The 16,017-nt window shown below is 53.5% G+C and overlaps 37 non-coding genes across 37 annotated transcripts; 7 read left to right on the plus strand and 30 right to left on the minus strand.

Moving 5' to 3' along the window:
- Positions 1-85: 85 nt before the first annotated feature.
- Trnas-aga lies at positions 86-167 on the minus strand. The gene has a single exon. It is a non-coding gene; the product is annotated as a tRNA-Ser (tRNA).
- A 139-nt stretch (positions 168-306) lies between these two features.
- Trnak-uuu lies at positions 307-379 on the minus strand. The gene has a single exon. It is a non-coding gene; the product is annotated as a tRNA-Lys (tRNA).
- A 279-nt stretch (positions 380-658) lies between these two features.
- Positions 659-730, minus strand: Trnae-uuc. The gene has a single exon. It is a non-coding gene; the product is annotated as a tRNA-Glu (tRNA).
- A 322-nt stretch (positions 731-1,052) lies between these two features.
- On the minus strand, positions 1,053-1,125 carry Trnam-cau. Its single transcript has one exon. It is a non-coding gene; the product is annotated as a tRNA-Met (tRNA).
- Positions 1,126-1,938: 813 nt separating this feature from the next.
- On the plus strand, positions 1,939-2,010 carry Trnag-ucc. Its single transcript has one exon. It is a non-coding gene; the product is annotated as a tRNA-Gly (tRNA).
- Positions 2,011-2,288: 278 nt separating this feature from the next.
- On the minus strand, positions 2,289-2,370 carry Trnas-aga. The gene has a single exon. It is a non-coding gene; the product is annotated as a tRNA-Ser (tRNA).
- Positions 2,371-2,509: 139 nt separating this feature from the next.
- Positions 2,510-2,582, minus strand: Trnak-uuu. Its single transcript has one exon. It is a non-coding gene; the product is annotated as a tRNA-Lys (tRNA).
- Positions 2,583-2,861: 279 nt separating this feature from the next.
- On the minus strand, positions 2,862-2,933 carry Trnae-uuc. The gene has a single exon. It is a non-coding gene; the product is annotated as a tRNA-Glu (tRNA).
- Positions 2,934-3,255: 322 nt separating this feature from the next.
- Trnam-cau lies at positions 3,256-3,328 on the minus strand. The gene has a single exon. It is a non-coding gene; the product is annotated as a tRNA-Met (tRNA).
- Positions 3,329-4,141: 813 nt separating this feature from the next.
- Trnag-ucc lies at positions 4,142-4,213 on the plus strand. The gene has a single exon. It is a non-coding gene; the product is annotated as a tRNA-Gly (tRNA).
- A 278-nt stretch (positions 4,214-4,491) lies between these two features.
- On the minus strand, positions 4,492-4,573 carry Trnas-aga. Its single transcript has one exon. It is a non-coding gene; the product is annotated as a tRNA-Ser (tRNA).
- A 139-nt stretch (positions 4,574-4,712) lies between these two features.
- Trnak-uuu lies at positions 4,713-4,785 on the minus strand. The gene has a single exon. It is a non-coding gene; the product is annotated as a tRNA-Lys (tRNA).
- A 279-nt stretch (positions 4,786-5,064) lies between these two features.
- Positions 5,065-5,136, minus strand: Trnae-uuc. The gene has a single exon. It is a non-coding gene; the product is annotated as a tRNA-Glu (tRNA).
- A 322-nt stretch (positions 5,137-5,458) lies between these two features.
- On the minus strand, positions 5,459-5,531 carry Trnam-cau. Its single transcript has one exon. It is a non-coding gene; the product is annotated as a tRNA-Met (tRNA).
- An 813-nt stretch (positions 5,532-6,344) lies between these two features.
- Trnag-ucc lies at positions 6,345-6,416 on the plus strand. The gene has a single exon. It is a non-coding gene; the product is annotated as a tRNA-Gly (tRNA).
- Positions 6,417-6,694: 278 nt separating this feature from the next.
- On the minus strand, positions 6,695-6,776 carry Trnas-aga. Its single transcript has one exon. It is a non-coding gene; the product is annotated as a tRNA-Ser (tRNA).
- Positions 6,777-6,915: 139 nt separating this feature from the next.
- Trnak-uuu lies at positions 6,916-6,988 on the minus strand. The gene has a single exon. It is a non-coding gene; the product is annotated as a tRNA-Lys (tRNA).
- Positions 6,989-7,267: 279 nt separating this feature from the next.
- Positions 7,268-7,339, minus strand: Trnae-uuc. The gene has a single exon. It is a non-coding gene; the product is annotated as a tRNA-Glu (tRNA).
- A 322-nt stretch (positions 7,340-7,661) lies between these two features.
- Positions 7,662-7,734, minus strand: Trnam-cau. The gene has a single exon. It is a non-coding gene; the product is annotated as a tRNA-Met (tRNA).
- Positions 7,735-8,547: 813 nt separating this feature from the next.
- Trnag-ucc lies at positions 8,548-8,619 on the plus strand. The gene has a single exon. It is a non-coding gene; the product is annotated as a tRNA-Gly (tRNA).
- Positions 8,620-8,897: 278 nt separating this feature from the next.
- On the minus strand, positions 8,898-8,979 carry Trnas-aga. The gene has a single exon. It is a non-coding gene; the product is annotated as a tRNA-Ser (tRNA).
- A 139-nt stretch (positions 8,980-9,118) lies between these two features.
- Trnak-uuu lies at positions 9,119-9,191 on the minus strand. Its single transcript has one exon. It is a non-coding gene; the product is annotated as a tRNA-Lys (tRNA).
- A 279-nt stretch (positions 9,192-9,470) lies between these two features.
- Trnae-uuc lies at positions 9,471-9,542 on the minus strand. Its single transcript has one exon. It is a non-coding gene; the product is annotated as a tRNA-Glu (tRNA).
- A 322-nt stretch (positions 9,543-9,864) lies between these two features.
- On the minus strand, positions 9,865-9,937 carry Trnam-cau. Its single transcript has one exon. It is a non-coding gene; the product is annotated as a tRNA-Met (tRNA).
- An 813-nt stretch (positions 9,938-10,750) lies between these two features.
- Positions 10,751-10,822, plus strand: Trnag-ucc. Its single transcript has one exon. It is a non-coding gene; the product is annotated as a tRNA-Gly (tRNA).
- A 278-nt stretch (positions 10,823-11,100) lies between these two features.
- On the minus strand, positions 11,101-11,182 carry Trnas-aga. Its single transcript has one exon. It is a non-coding gene; the product is annotated as a tRNA-Ser (tRNA).
- Positions 11,183-11,321: 139 nt separating this feature from the next.
- Trnak-uuu lies at positions 11,322-11,394 on the minus strand. The gene has a single exon. It is a non-coding gene; the product is annotated as a tRNA-Lys (tRNA).
- A 279-nt stretch (positions 11,395-11,673) lies between these two features.
- Positions 11,674-11,745, minus strand: Trnae-uuc. The gene has a single exon. It is a non-coding gene; the product is annotated as a tRNA-Glu (tRNA).
- A 322-nt stretch (positions 11,746-12,067) lies between these two features.
- Positions 12,068-12,140, minus strand: Trnam-cau. The gene has a single exon. It is a non-coding gene; the product is annotated as a tRNA-Met (tRNA).
- Positions 12,141-12,953: 813 nt separating this feature from the next.
- On the plus strand, positions 12,954-13,025 carry Trnag-ucc. Its single transcript has one exon. It is a non-coding gene; the product is annotated as a tRNA-Gly (tRNA).
- Positions 13,026-13,303: 278 nt separating this feature from the next.
- On the minus strand, positions 13,304-13,385 carry Trnas-aga. The gene has a single exon. It is a non-coding gene; the product is annotated as a tRNA-Ser (tRNA).
- Positions 13,386-13,524: 139 nt separating this feature from the next.
- Trnak-uuu lies at positions 13,525-13,597 on the minus strand. The gene has a single exon. It is a non-coding gene; the product is annotated as a tRNA-Lys (tRNA).
- A 279-nt stretch (positions 13,598-13,876) lies between these two features.
- Positions 13,877-13,948, minus strand: Trnae-uuc. The gene has a single exon. It is a non-coding gene; the product is annotated as a tRNA-Glu (tRNA).
- A 322-nt stretch (positions 13,949-14,270) lies between these two features.
- On the minus strand, positions 14,271-14,343 carry Trnam-cau. Its single transcript has one exon. It is a non-coding gene; the product is annotated as a tRNA-Met (tRNA).
- Positions 14,344-15,156: 813 nt separating this feature from the next.
- Trnag-ucc lies at positions 15,157-15,228 on the plus strand. Its single transcript has one exon. It is a non-coding gene; the product is annotated as a tRNA-Gly (tRNA).
- Positions 15,229-15,506: 278 nt separating this feature from the next.
- Trnas-aga lies at positions 15,507-15,588 on the minus strand. Its single transcript has one exon. It is a non-coding gene; the product is annotated as a tRNA-Ser (tRNA).
- A 139-nt stretch (positions 15,589-15,727) lies between these two features.
- Positions 15,728-15,800, minus strand: Trnak-uuu. The gene has a single exon. It is a non-coding gene; the product is annotated as a tRNA-Lys (tRNA).
- Positions 15,801-16,017: the final 217 nt, after the last annotated feature.

Consider the following 16,017-nt stretch of genomic DNA (forward strand, 5'->3'; position numbering starts at 1 on the left):
TGAGGTGTAGCGAAGTACCAAAACGACAGGCAAACTGCGAAATTTTCTGCTCCTTCTTCTTAAACAAAAAAATAAAAAAGAGAGACGCAGTCGGTAGGACTCGAACCTACGCTCCCAGAGGGAATCTGATTTCTAGTCAGACGCCTTAACCACTCGGCCAAGACTGCTCGCAGCCAAAAGTTCCCTCGAATCGTGAAAACTCAAACCGTTCTGCGCAGTATGTTGACAGGAAACGAACTCCGTGCACTGATTACGACAGGGCTACCAGCGCTACGAGACGAGCCATTACGGAAGCGTTAAAATCTTCGCCCGGACAGGGACTCGAACCCTGGACCCTTAGGTTAAAAGCCTAATGCTCTACCGACTGAGCTATCCGGGCTCACACTTGTTGTGGGATGGAGCAGCTGCAGGCAATGTGAATAACTGGAACGCGTAATTGCTGGCTTCTGGCGCAACTGGCGACTTCACCGACTTGCCACTGACGCTGGTAGCAGCCCAACAGGGGACCAGTGCCTCTTCTCCCTTTATCCCGGTGCTGACAGTAATTGCATCTCGTGCCTGTTTTCCCCGATTACGCTCGGTTGAAGCTCCGGAAGGAGGGCGACAAACGAGGGTTGGAGGGCCAAAACATGGAGGGTCGTGTGCGCAAAAACTTCCCTTCCGGTACCGGGAATCGAACCCGGGCCTCCTGGGTGAAAGCCAGGTATCCTAGCCACTAGACCACACCGGATTTGCTCGTTAAGTGTCAGGTTAACTCCCTCTCCTCTGGCATTTCGCGCTGAATCCGGACTCAGTGGTGTTCTCTGTTTGCGAGCATATTTGCGCGTACAGACTGGCATGGCGCACAGCTCGAAACTGACTATTCATTGCTGTTTGCATCATATTTTACTCATAACAGGGGAGGAGAAAGGTCAAAGCTGTACCTTGCCATAGCTGGATGTAAACATTTTGACGCTGAGGCGTGGACTCCTTGTGGATAACAAACGACAATTCAGTTCGTTCCCTAGCAACAGCAACGCCGTTAATTCAGCCATGATGTACAGCAAATTAAATGCCCCAGGTGAGGATCGAACTCACGACCTTAAGATTATGAGACTTACGCGCTGCCCACTGCGCTACCGAGGCACGTTTGCGACCAACGTCCCAGGAAACTTGGTAAGCCTCGCATATTAGAGATAGACAGTTTGCGCTTTCTCAAGAATCTGTTGTGTTGCTACACGTGCTTTCCCGAATTGCTAGATTAAACTGCTGCCGCGGCTCTTCCAACGGAAAGCAGCACTGCCTGAGGTTACAGTACATCGCCCTTGCGGCACCTGAACACAGCGGCCTGTAGGGCCAGGCTGACGCTAGAGTTCAGATATAGCACGCGTCCGTCCAAGTACGGTCTCTTGCGTGCTGCGTGTTTGGTTCTTCTCACAGCGAATCCTGCTATACATTCCTGAGGCTGACGCAGCTCAAACGAGCAATCGGCGCGGCAGCATTATAGCGAGAACAGCAAAACGATGCATCGGCCGGGAATCGAACCCGGGCCGCCCGCGTGGTAGGCGAACAACCTGCCGCTTTTTTTGTTGTTGTTCTCATTTTTTTAGTTGCATTTGTTGGGGGCGGTCGACCGTGCTTCCCGAGCATATTCCAGAGTAGCTGTCTGCAGGGAAAGTGGGATTGCCACCCAACGACGCCGGATACAACCGAAAAAAGTGCTACACACGCGGAGTCCCCCACTACACTGCCTTAAAGCGACCGCTCATCACTATCGTGTGAGTAACCTTGCGGCCGCGGCGACGAGTCTTGCCCAAAGACGCAGCGTGCGTGGAGGCGCTGCCCGAACGCGTGTGGATGCACCCTCCTACCTCGTAAAGCGCCTACAGCTACTATCACCGTGGGCCGCTGCCGGCGGGCGGGAAGCCGACACAGCGCGGCGTTACGAGCATCGGCTGTGCGGTGGTGGTGTAATGGTGAGCATAGTTGCCTTCCAAGCAGTTGATCCGGGTTCGATTCCCGGCCACCGCAACGGGCGCAAATTTTTACGTATGAGTATGTGAGCCACGTGCTGTTAAATTAACGTTTTCTTTCCGTCGTTGCTCCACGCAGGCCATCCTGTAGTATGTCCCGACTTGTCCCGACTTTGCTCGGCTGACGCGAAAGCTGACGCTTGGAATTCGCCCTTATCAAGAGGACAGGCGATATAAACGGCTGTGAGAGGTGAGGTGTAGCGAAGTACCAAAACGACAGGCAAACTGCGAAATTTTCTGCTCCTTCTTCTTAAACAAAAAAATAAAAAAGAGAGACGCAGTCGGTAGGACTCGAACCTACGCTCCCAGAGGGAATCTGATTTCTAGTCAGACGCCTTAACCACTCGGCCAAGACTGCTCGCAGCCAAAAGTTCCCTCGAATCGTGAAAACTCAAACCGTTCTGCGCAGTATGTTGACAGGAAACGAACTCCGTGCACTGATTACGACAGGGCTACCAGCGCTACGAGACGAGCCATTACGGAAGCGTTAAAATCTTCGCCCGGACAGGGACTCGAACCCTGGACCCTTAGGTTAAAAGCCTAATGCTCTACCGACTGAGCTATCCGGGCTCACACTTGTTGTGGGATGGAGCAGCTGCAGGCAATGTGAATAACTGGAACGCGTAATTGCTGGCTTCTGGCGCAACTGGCGACTTCACCGACTTGCCACTGACGCTGGTAGCAGCCCAACAGGGGACCAGTGCCTCTTCTCCCTTTATCCCGGTGCTGACAGTAATTGCATCTCGTGCCTGTTTTCCCCGATTACGCTCGGTTGAAGCTCCGGAAGGAGGGCGACAAACGAGGGTTGGAGGGCCAAAACATGGAGGGTCGTGTGCGCAAAAACTTCCCTTCCGGTACCGGGAATCGAACCCGGGCCTCCTGGGTGAAAGCCAGGTATCCTAGCCACTAGACCACACCGGATTTGCTCGTTAAGTGTCAGGTTAACTCCCTCTCCTCTGGCATTTCGCGCTGAATCCGGACTCAGTGGTGTTCTCTGTTTGCGAGCATATTTGCGCGTACAGACTGGCATGGCGCACAGCTCGAAACTGACTATTCATTGCTGTTTGCATCATATTTTACTCATAACAGGGGAGGAGAAAGGTCAAAGCTGTACCTTGCCATAGCTGGATGTAAACATTTTGACGCTGAGGCGTGGACTCCTTGTGGATAACAAACGACAATTCAGTTCGTTCCCTAGCAACAGCAACGCCGTTAATTCAGCCATGATGTACAGCAAATTAAATGCCCCAGGTGAGGATCGAACTCACGACCTTAAGATTATGAGACTTACGCGCTGCCCACTGCGCTACCGAGGCACGTTTGCGACCAACGTCCCAGGAAACTTGGTAAGCCTCGCATATTAGAGATAGACAGTTTGCGCTTTCTCAAGAATCTGTTGTGTTGCTACACGTGCTTTCCCGAATTGCTAGATTAAACTGCTGCCGCGGCTCTTCCAACGGAAAGCAGCACTGCCTGAGGTTACAGTACATCGCCCTTGCGGCACCTGAACACAGCGGCCTGTAGGGCCAGGCTGACGCTAGAGTTCAGATATAGCACGCGTCCGTCCAAGTACGGTCTCTTGCGTGCTGCGTGTTTGGTTCTTCTCACAGCGAATCCTGCTATACATTCCTGAGGCTGACGCAGCTCAAACGAGCAATCGGCGCGGCAGCATTATAGCGAGAACAGCAAAACGATGCATCGGCCGGGAATCGAACCCGGGCCGCCCGCGTGGTAGGCGAACAACCTGCCGCTTTTTTTGTTGTTGTTCTCATTTTTTTAGTTGCATTTGTTGGGGGCGGTCGACCGTGCTTCCCGAGCATATTCCAGAGTAGCTGTCTGCAGGGAAAGTGGGATTGCCACCCAACGACGCCGGATACAACCGAAAAAAGTGCTACACACGCGGAGTCCCCCACTACACTGCCTTAAAGCGACCGCTCATCACTATCGTGTGAGTAACCTTGCGGCCGCGGCGACGAGTCTTGCCCAAAGACGCAGCGTGCGTGGAGGCGCTGCCCGAACGCGTGTGGATGCACCCTCCTACCTCGTAAAGCGCCTACAGCTACTATCACCGTGGGCCGCTGCCGGCGGGCGGGAAGCCGACACAGCGCGGCGTTACGAGCATCGGCTGTGCGGTGGTGGTGTAATGGTGAGCATAGTTGCCTTCCAAGCAGTTGATCCGGGTTCGATTCCCGGCCACCGCAACGGGCGCAAATTTTTACGTATGAGTATGTGAGCCACGTGCTGTTAAATTAACGTTTTCTTTCCGTCGTTGCTCCACGCAGGCCATCCTGTAGTATGTCCCGACTTGTCCCGACTTTGCTCGGCTGACGCGAAAGCTGACGCTTGGAATTCGCCCTTATCAAGAGGACAGGCGATATAAACGGCTGTGAGAGGTGAGGTGTAGCGAAGTACCAAAACGACAGGCAAACTGCGAAATTTTCTGCTCCTTCTTCTTAAACAAAAAAATAAAAAAGAGAGACGCAGTCGGTAGGACTCGAACCTACGCTCCCAGAGGGAATCTGATTTCTAGTCAGACGCCTTAACCACTCGGCCACGACTGCTCGCAGCCAAAAGTTCCCTCGAATCGTGAAAACTCAAACCGTTCTGCGCAGTATGTTGACAGGAAACGAACTCCGTGCACTGATTACGACAGGGCTACCAGCGCTACGAGACGAGCCATTACGGAAGCGTTAAAATCTTCGCCCGGACAGGGACTCGAACCCTGGACCCTTAGGTTAAAAGCCTAATGCTCTACCGACTGAGCTATCCGGGCTCAAACTTGTTGTGGGATGGAGCAGCTGCAGGCAATGTGAATAACTGGAACGCGTAATTGCTGGCTTCTGGCGCAACTGGCGACTTCACCGACTTGCCACTGACGCTGGTAGCAGCCCAACAGGGGACCAGTGCCTCTTCTCCCTTTATCCCGGTGCTGACAGTAATTGCATCTCGTGCCTGTTTTCCCCGATTACGCTCGGTTGAAGCTCCGGAAGGAGGGCGACAAACGAGGGTTGGAGGGCCAAAACATGGAGGGTCGTGTGCGCAAAAACTTCCCTTCCGGTACCGGGAATCGAACCCGGGCCTCCTGGGTGAAAGCCAGGTATCCTAGCCACTAGACCACACCGGATTTGCTCGTTAAGTGTCAGGTTAACTCCCTCTCCTCTGGCATTTCGCGCTGAATCCGGACTCAGTGGTGTTCTCTGTTTGCGAGCATATTTGCGCGTACAGACTGGCATGGCGCACAGCTCGAAACTGACTATTCATTGCTGTTTGCATCATATTTTACTCATAACAGGGGAGGAGAAAGGTCAAAGCTGTACCTTGCCATAGCTGGATGTAAACATTTTGACGCTGAGGCGTGGACTCCTTGTGGATAACAAACGACAATTCAGTTCGTTCCCTAGCAACAGCAACGCCGTTAATTCAGCCATGATGTACAGCAAATTAAATGCCCCAGGTGAGGATCGAACTCACGACCTTAAGATTATGAGACTTACGCGCTGCCCACTGCGCTACCGAGGCACGTTTGCGACCAACGTCCCAGGAAACTTGGTAAGCCTCGCATATTAGAGATAGACAGTTTGCGCTTTCTCAAGAATCTGTTGTGTTGCTACACGTGCTTTCCCGAATTGCTAGATTAAACTGCTGCCGCGGCTCTTCCAACGGAAAGCAGCACTGCCTGAGGTTACAGTACATCGCCCTTGCGGCACCTGAACACAGCGGCCTGTAGGGCCAGGCTGACGCTAGAGTTCAGATATAGCACGCGTCCGTCCAAGTACGGTCTCTTGCGTGCTGCGTGTTTGGTTCTTCTCACAGCGAATCCTGCTATACATTCCTGAGGCTGACGCAGCTCAAACGAGCAATCGGCGCGGCAGCATTATAGCGAGAACAGCAAAACGATGCATCGGCCGGGAATCGAACCCGGGCCGCCCGCGTGGTAGGCGAACAACCTGCCGCTTTTTTTGTTGTTGTTCTCATTTTTTTAGTTGCATTTGTTGGGGGCGGTCGACCGTGCTTCCCGAGCATATTCCAGAGTAGCTGTCTGCAGGGAAAGTGGGATTGCCACCCAACGACGCCGGATACAACCGAAAAAAGTGCTACACACGCGGAGTCCCCCACTACACTGCCTTAAAGCGACCGCTCATCACTATCGTGTGAGTAACCTTGCGGCCGCGGCGACGAGTCTTGCCCAAAGACGCAGCGTGCGTGGAGGCGCTGCCCGAACGCGTGTGGATGCACCCTCCTACCTCGTAAAGCGCCTACAGCTACTATCACCGTGGGCCGCTGCCGGCGGGCGGGAAGCCGACACAGCGCGGCGTTACGAGCATCGGCTGTGCGGTGGTGGTGTAATGGTGAGCATAGTTGCCTTCCAAGCAGTTGATCCGGGTTCGATTCCCGGCCACCGCAACGGGCGCAAATTTTTACGTATGAGTATGTGAGCCACGTGCTGTTAAATTAACGTTTTCTTTCCGTCGTTGCTCCACGCAGGCCATCCTGTAGTATGTCCCGACTTGTCCCGACTTTGCTCGGCTGACGCGAAAGCTGACGCTTGGAATTCGCCCTTATCAAGAGGACAGGCGATATAAACGGCTGTGAGAGGTGAGGTGTAGCGAAGTACCAAAACGACAGGCAAACTGCGAAATTTTCTGCTCCTTCTTCTTAAACAAAAAAATAAAAAAGAGAGACGCAGTCGGTAGGACTCGAACCTACGCTCCCAGAGGGAATCTGATTTCTAGTCAGACGCCTTAACCACTCGGCCACGACTGCTCGCAGCCAAAAGTTCCCTCGAATCGTGAAAACTCAAACCGTTCTGCGCAGTATGTTGACAGGAAACGAACTCCGTGCACTGATTACGACAGGGCTACCAGCGCTACGAGACGAGCCATTACGGAAGCGTTAAAATCTTCGCCCGGACAGGGACTCGAACCCTGGACCCTTAGGTTAAAAGCCTAATGCTCTACCGACTGAGCTATCCGGGCTCACACTTGTTGTGGGATGGAGCAGCTGCAGGCAATGTGAATAACTGGAACGCGTAATTGCTGGCTTCTGGCGCAACTGGCGACTTCACCGACTTGCCACTGACGCTGGTAGCAGCCCAACAGGGGACCAGTGCCTCTTCTCCCTTTATCCCGGTGCTGACAGTAATTGCATCTCGTGCCTGTTTTCCCCGATTACGCTCGGTTGAAGCTCCGGAAGGAGGGCGACAAACGAGGGTTGGAGGGCCAAAACATGGAGGGTCGTGTGCGCAAAAACTTCCCTTCCGGTACCGGGAATCGAACCCGGGCCTCCTGGGTGAAAGCCAGGTATCCTAGCCACTAGACCACACCGGATTTGCTCGTTAAGTGTCAGGTTAACTCCCTCTCCTCTGGCATTTCGCGCTGAATCCGGACTCAGTGGTGTTCTCTGTTTGCGAGCATATTTGCGCGTACAGACTGGCATGGCGCACAGCTCGAAACTGACTATTCATTGCTGTTTGCATCATATTTTACTCATAACAGGGGAGGAGAAAGGTCAAAGCTGTACCTTGCCATAGCTGGATGTAAACATTTTGACGCTGAGGCGTGGACTCCTTGTGGATAACAAACGACAATTCAGTTCGTTCCCTAGCAACAGCAACGCCGTTAATTCAGCCATGATGTACAGCAAATTAAATGCCCCAGGTGAGGATCGAACTCACGACCTTAAGATTATGAGACTTACGCGCTGCCCACTGCGCTACCGAGGCACGTTTGCGACCAACGTCCCAGGAAACTTGGTAAGCCTCGCATATTAGAGATAGACAGTTTGCGCTTTCTCAAGAATCTGTTGTGTTGCTACACGTGCTTTCCCGAATTGCTAGATTAAACTGCTGCCGCGGCTCTTCCAACGGAAAGCAGCACTGCCTGAGGTTACAGTACATCGCCCTTGCGGCACCTGAACACAGCGGCCTGTAGGGCCAGGCTGACGCTAGAGTTCAGATATAGCACGCGTCCGTCCAAGTACGGTCTCTTGCGTGCTGCGTGTTTGGTTCTTCTCACAGCGAATCCTGCTATACATTCCTGAGGCTGACGCAGCTCAAACGAGCAATCGGCGCGGCAGCATTATAGCGAGAACAGCAAAACGATGCATCGGCCGGGAATCGAACCCGGGCCGCCCGCGTGGTAGGCGAACAACCTGCCGCTTTTTTTGTTGTTGTTCTCATTTTTTTAGTTGCATTTGTTGGGGGCGGTCGACCGTGCTTCCCGAGCATATTCCAGAGTAGCTGTCTGCAGGGAAAGTGGGATTGCCACCCAACGACGCCGGATACAACCGAAAAAAGTGCTACACACGCGGAGTCCCCCACTACACTGCCTTAAAGCGACCGCTCATCACTATCGTGTGAGTAACCTTGCGGCCGCGGCGACGAGTCTTGCCCAAAGACGCAGCGTGCGTGGAGGCGCTGCCCGAACGCGTGTGGATGCACCCTCCTACCTCGTAAAGCGCCTACAGCTACTATCACCGTGGGCCGCTGCCGGCGGGCGGGAAGCCGACACAGCGCGGCGTTACGAGCATCGGCTGTGCGGTGGTGGTGTAATGGTGAGCATAGTTGCCTTCCAAGCAGTTGATCCGGGTTCGATTCCCGGCCACCGCAACGGGCGCAAATTTTTACGTATGAGTATGTGAGCCACGTGCTGTTAAATTAACGTTTTCTTTCCGTCGTTGCTCCACGCAGGCCATCCTGTAGTATGTCCCGACTTGTCCCGACTTTGCTCGGCTGACGCGAAAGCTGACGCTTGGAATTCGCCCTTATCAAGAGGACAGGCGATATAAACGGCTGTGAGAGGTGAGGTGTAGCGAAGTACCAAAACGACAGGCAAACTGCGAAATTTTCTGCTCCTTCTTCTTAAACAAAAAAATAAAAAAGAGAGACGCAGTCGGTAGGACTCGAACCTACGCTCCCAGAGGGAATCTGATTTCTAGTCAGACGCCTTAACCACTCGGCCACGACTGCTCGCAGCCAAAAGTTCCCTCGAATCGTGAAAACTCAAACCGTTCTGCGCAGTATGTTGACAGGAAACGAACTCCGTGCACTGATTACGACAGGGCTACCAGCGCTACGAGACGAGCCATTACGGAAGCGTTAAAATCTTCGCCCGGACAGGGACTCGAACCCTGGACCCTTAGGTTAAAAGCCTAATGCTCTACCGACTGAGCTATCCGGGCTCACACTTGTTGTGGGATGGAGCAGCTGCAGGCAATGTGAATAACTGGAACGCGTAATTGCTGGCTTCTGGCGCAACTGGCGACTTCACCGACTTGCCACTGACGCTGGTAGCAGCCCAACAGGGGACCAGTGCCTCTTCTCCCTTTATCCCGGTGCTGACAGTAATTGCATCTCGTGCCTGTTTTCCCCGATTACGCTCGGTTGAAGCTCCGGAAGGAGGGCGACAAACGAGGGTTGGAGGGCCAAAACATGGAGGGTCGTGTGCGCAAAAACTTCCCTTCCGGTACCGGGAATCGAACCCGGGCCTCCTGGGTGAAAGCCAGGTATCCTAGCCACTAGACCACACCGGATTTGCTCGTTAAGTGTCAGGTTAACTCCCTCTCCTCTGGCATTTCGCGCTGAATCCGGACTCAGTGGTGTTCTCTGTTTGCGAGCATATTTGCGCGTACAGACTGGCATGGCGCACAGCTCGAAACTGACTATTCATTGCTGTTTGCATCATATTTTACTCATAACAGGGGAGGAGAAAGGTCAAAGCTGTACCTTGCCATAGCTGGATGTAAACATTTTGACGCTGAGGCGTGGACTCCTTGTGGATAACAAACGACAATTCAGTTCGTTCCCTAGCAACAGCAACGCCGTTAATTCAGCCATGATGTACAGCAAATTAAATGCCCCAGGTGAGGATCGAACTCACGACCTTAAGATTATGAGACTTACGCGCTGCCCACTGCGCTACCGAGGCACGTTTGCGACCAACGTCCCAGGAAACTTGGTAAGTCTCGCATATTAGAGATAGACAGTTTGCGCTTTCTCAAGAATCTGTTGTGTTGCTACACGTGCTTTCCCGAATTGCTAGATTAAACTGCTGCCGCGGCTCTTCCAACGGAAAGCAGCACTGCCTGAGGTTACAGTACATCGCCCTTGCGGCACCTGAACACAGCGGCCTGTAGGGCCAGGCTGACGCTAGAGTTCAGATATAGCACGCGTCCGTCCAAGTACGGTCTCTTGCGTGCTGCGTGTTTGGTTCTTCTCACAGCGAATCCTGCTATACATTCCTGAGGCTGACGCAGCTCAAACGAGCAATCGGCGCGGCAGCATTATAGCGAGAACAGCAAAACGATGCATCGGCCGGGAATCGAACCCGGGCCGCCCGCGTGGTAGGCGAACAACCTGCCGCTTTTTTTGTTGTTGTTCTCATTTTTTTAGTTGCATTTGTTGGGGGCGGTCGACCGTGCTTCCCGAGCATATTCCAGAGTAGCTGTCTGCAGGGAAAGTGGGATTGCCACCCAACGACGCCGGATACAACCGAAAAAAGTGCTACACACGCGGAGTCCCCCACTACACTGCCTTAAAGCGACCGCTCATCACTATCGTGTGAGTAACCTTGCGGCCGCGGCGACGAGTCTTGCCCAAAGACGCAGCGTGCGTGGAGGCGCTGCCCGAACGCGTGTGGATGCACCCTCCTACCTCGTAAAGCGCCTACAGCTACTATCACCGTGGGCCGCTGCCGGCGGGCGGGAAGCCGACACAGCGCGGCGTTACGAGCATCGGCTGTGCGGTGGTGGTGTAATGGTGAGCATAGTTGCCTTCCAAGCAGTTGATCCGGGTTCGATTCCCGGCCACCGCAACGGGCGCAAATTTTTACGTATGAGTATGTGAGCCACGTGCTGTTAAATTAACGTTTTCTTTCCGTCGTTGCTCCACGCAGGCCATCCTGTAGTATGTCCCGACTTGTCCCGACTTTGCTCGGCTGACGCGAAAGCTGACGCTTGGAATTCGCCCTTATCAAGAGGACAGGCGATATAAACGGCTGTGAGAGGTGAGGTGTAGCGAAGTACCAAAACGACAGGCAAACTGCGAAATTTTCTGCTCCTTCTTCTTAAACAAAAAAATAAAAAAGAGAGACGCAGTCGGTAGGACTCGAACCTACGCTCCCAGAGGGAATCTGATTTCTAGTCAGACGCCTTAACCACTCGGCCACGACTGCTCGCAGCCAAAAGTTCCCTCGAATCGTGAAAACTCAAACCGTTCTGCGCAGTATGTTGACAGGAAACGAACTCCGTGCACTGATTACGACAGGGCTACCAGCGCTACGAGACGAGCCATTACGGAAGCGTTAAAATCTTCGCCCGGACAGGGACTCGAACCCTGGACCCTTAGGTTAAAAGCCTAATGCTCTACCGACTGAGCTATCCGGGCTCACACTTGTTGTGGGATGGAGCAGCTGCAGGCAATGTGAATAACTGGAACGCGTAATTGCTGGCTTCTGGCGCAACTGGCGACTTCACCGACTTGCCACTGACGCTGGTAGCAGCCCAACAGGGGACCAGTGCCTCTTCTCCCTTTATCCCGGTGCTGACAGTAATTGCATCTCGTGCCTGTTTTCCCCGATTACGCTCGGTTGAAGCTCCGGAAGGAGGGCGACAAACGAGGGTTGGAGGGCCAAAACATGGAGGGTCGTGTGCGCAAAAACTTCCCTTCCGGTACCGGGAATCGAACCCGGGCCTCCTGGGTGAAAGCCAGGTATCCTAGCCACTAGACCACACCGGATTTGCTCGTTAAGTGTCAGGTTAACTCCCTCTCCTCTGGCATTTCGCGCTGAATCCGGACTCAGTGGTGTTCTCTGTTTGCGAGCATATTTGCGCGTACAGACTGGCATGGCGCACAGCTCGAAACTGACTATTCATTGCTGTTTGCATCATATTTTACTCATAACAGGGGAGGAGAAAGGTCAAAGCTGTACCTTGCCATAGCTGGATGTAAACATTTTGACGCTGAGGCGTGGACTCCTTGTGGATAACAAACGACAATTCAGTTCGTTCCCTAGCAACAGCAACGCCGTTAATTCAGCCATGATGTACAGCAAATTAAATGCCCCAGGTGAGGATCGAACTCACGACCTTAAGATTATGAGACTTACGCGCTGCCCACTGCGCTACCGAGGCACGTTTGCGACCAACGTCCCAGGAAACTTGGTAAGCCTCGCATATTAGAGATAGACAGTTTGCGCTTTCTCAAGAATCTGTTGTGTTGCTACACGTGCTTTCCCGAATTGCTAGATTAAACTGCTGCCGCGGCTCTTCCAACGGAAAGCAGCACTGCCTGAGGTTACAGTACATCGCCCTTGCGGCACCTGAACACAGCGGCCTGTAGGGCCAGGCTGACGCTAGAGTTCAGATATAGCACGCGTCCGTCCAAGTACGGTCTCTTGCGTGCTGCGTGTTTGGTTCTTCTCACAGCGAATCCTGCTATACATTCCTGAGGCTGACGCAGCTCAAACGAGCAATCGGCGCGGCAGCATTATAGCGAGAACAGCAAAACGATGCATCGGCCGGGAATCGAACCCGGGCCGCCCGCGTGGTAGGCGAACAACCTGCCGCTTTTTTTGTTGTTGTTCTCATTTTTTTAGTTGCATTTGTTGGGGGCGGTCGACCGTGCTTCCCGAGCATATTCCAGAGTAGCTGTCTGCAGGGAAAGTGGGATTGCCACCCAACGACGCCGGATACAACCGAAAAAAGTGCTACACACGCGGAGTCCCCCACTACACTGCCTTAAAGCGACCGCTCATCACTATCGTGTGAGTAACCTTGCGGCCGCGGCGACGAGTCTTGCCCAAAGACGCAGCGTGCGTGGAGGCGCTGCCCGAACGCGTGTGGATGCACCCTCCTACCTCGTAAAGCGCCTACAGCTACTATCACCGTGGGCCGCTGCCGGCGGGCGGGAAGCCGACACAGCGCGGCGTTACGAGCATCGGCTGTGCGGTGGTGGTGTAATGGTGAGCATAGTTGCCTTCCAAGCAGTTGATCCGGGTTCGATTCCCGGCCACCGCAACGGGCGCAAATTTTTACGTATGAGTATGTGAGCCACGTGCTGTTAAATTAACGTTTTCTTTCCGTCGTTGCTCCACGCAGGCCATCCTGTAGTATGTCCCGACTTGTCCCGACTTTGCTCGGCTGACGCGAAAGCTGACGCTTGGAATTCGCCCTTATCAAGAGGACAGGCGATATAAACGGCTGTGAGAGGTGAGGTGTAGCGAAGTACCAAAACGACAGGCAAACTGCGAAATTTTCTGCTCCTTCTTCTTAAACAAAAAAATAAAAAAGAGAGACGCAGTCGGTAGGACTCGAACCTACGCTCCCAGAGGGAATCTGATTTCTAGTCAGACGCCTTAACCACTCGGCCACGACTGCTCGCAGCCAAAAGTTCCCTCGAATCGTGAAAACTCAAACCGTTCTGCGCAGTATGTTGACAGGAAACGAACTCCGTGCACTGATTACGACAGGGCTACCAGCGCTACGAGACGAGCCATTACGGAAGCGTTAAAATCTTCGCCCGGACAGGGACTCGAACCCTGGACCCTTAGGTTAAAAGCCTAATGCTCTACCGACTGAGCTATCCGGGCTCACACTTGTTGTGGGATGGAGCAGCTGCAGGCAATGTGAATAACTGGAACGCGTAATTGCTGGCTTCTGGCGCAACTGGCGACTTCACCGACTTGCCACTGACGCTGGTAGCAGCCCAACAGGGGACCAGTGCCTCTTCTCCCTTTATCCCGGTGCTGACAGTAATTGCATCTCGTGCCTGTTTTCCCCGATTACGCTCGGTTGAAGCTCCGGAAGGAGGGCGACAAACGAGGGTTGGAGGGCCAAAACATGGAGGGTCGTGTGCGCAAAAACTTCCCTTCCGGTACCGGGAATCGAACCCGGGCCTCCTGGGTGAAAGCCAGGTATCCTAGCCACTAGACCACACCGGATTTGCTCGTTAAGTGTCAGGTTAACTCCCTCTCCTCTGGCATTTCGCGCTGAATCCGGACTCAGTGGTGTTCTCTGTTTGCGAGCATATTTGCGCGTACAGACTGGCATGGCGCACAGCTCGAAACTGACTATTCATTGCTGTTTGCATCATATTTTACTCATAACAGGGGAGGAGAAAGGTCAAAGCTGTACCTTGCCATAGCTGGATGTAAACATTTTGACGCTGAGGCGTGGACTCCTTGTGGATAACAAACGACAATTCAGTTCGTTCCCTAGCAACAGCAACGCCGTTAATTCAGCCATGATGTACAGCAAATTAAATGCCCCAGGTGAGGATCGAACTCACGACCTTAAGATTATGAGACTTACGCGCTGCCCACTGCGCTACCGAGGCACGTTTGCGACCAACGTCCCAGGAAACTTGGTAAGCCTCGCATATTAGAGATAGACAGTTTGCGCTTTCTCAAGAATCTGTTGTGTTGCTACACGTGCTTTCCCGAATTGCTAGATTAAACTGCTGCCGCGGCTCTTCCAACGGAAAGCAGCACTGCCTGAGGTTACAGTACATCGCCCTTGCGGCACCTGAACACAGCGGCCTGTAGGGCCAGGCTGACGCTAGAGTTCAGATATAGCACGCGTCCGTCCAAGTACGGTCTCTTGCGTGCTGCGTGTTTGGTTCTTCTCACAGCGAATCCTGCTATACATTCCTGAGGCTGACGCAGCTCAAACGAGCAATCGGCGCGGCAGCATTATAGCGAGAACAGCAAAACGATGCATCGGCCGGGAATCGAACCCGGGCCGCCCGCGTGGTAGGCGAACAACCTGCCGCTTTTTTTGTTGTTGTTCTCATTTTTTTAGTTGCATTTGTTGGGGGCGGTCGACCGTGCTTCCCGAGCATATTCCAGAGTAGCTGTCTGCAGGGAAAGTGGGATTGCCACCCAACGACGCCGGATACAACCGAAAAAAGTGCTACACACGCGGAGTCCCCCACTACACTGCCTTAAAGCGACCGCTCATCACTATCGTGTGAGTAACCTTGCGGCCGCGGCGACGAGTCTTGCCCAAAGACGCAGCGTGCGTGGAGGCGCTGCCCGAACGCGTGTGGATGCACCCTCCTACCTCGTAAAGCGCCTACAGCTACTATCACCGTGGGCCGCTGCCGGCGGGCGGGAAGCCGACACAGCGCGGCGTTACGAGCATCGGCTGTGCGGTGGTGGTGTAATGGTGAGCATAGTTGCCTTCCAAGCAGTTGATCCGGGTTCGATTCCCGGCCACCGCAACGGGCGCAAATTTTTACGTATGAGTATGTGAGCCACGTGCTGTTAAATTAACGTTTTCTTTCCGTCGTTGCTCCACGCAGGCCATCCTGTAGTATGTCCCGACTTGTCCCGACTTTGCTCGGCTGACGCGAAAGCTGACGCTTGGAATTCGCCCTTATCAAGAGGACAGGCGATATAAACGGCTGTGAGAGGTGAGGTGTAGCGAAGTACCAAAACGACAGGCAAACTGCGAAATTTTCTGCTCCTTCTTCTTAAACAAAAAAATAAAAAAGAGAGACGCAGTCGGTAGGACTCGAACCTACGCTCCCAGAGGGAATCTGATTTCTAGTCAGACGCCTTAACCACTCGGCCACGACTGCTCGCAGCCAAAAGTTCCCTCGAATCGTGAAAACTCAAACCGTTCTGCGCAGTATGTTGACAGGAAACGAACTCCGTGCACTGATTACGACAGGGCTACCAGCGCTACGAGACGAGCCATTACGGAAGCGTTAAAATCTTCGCCCGGACAGGGACTCGAACCCTGGACCCTTAGGTTAAAAGCCTAATGCTCTACCGACTGAGCTATCCGGGCTCACACTTGTTGTGGGATGGAGCAGCTGCAGGCAATGTGAATAACTGGAACGCGTAATTGCTGGCTTCTGGCGCAACTGGCGACTTCACCGACTTGCCACTGACGCTGGTAGCAGCCCAACAGGGGACCAGTGCCTCTTCTCCCTTTATCCCGGTGCTGACAGTAATTGCATCTCGTGCCTGTTTTCCCCGATTACGCTCGGTTGAAGCTCCGGAAG

This window comes from Schistocerca americana, unplaced genomic scaffold, assembly GCF_021461395.2.
Source record: "Schistocerca americana isolate TAMUIC-IGC-003095 unplaced genomic scaffold, iqSchAmer2.1 HiC_scaffold_700, whole genome shotgun sequence".
NCBI lineage: Eukaryota > Metazoa > Arthropoda > Insecta > Orthoptera > Acrididae > Schistocerca > Schistocerca americana.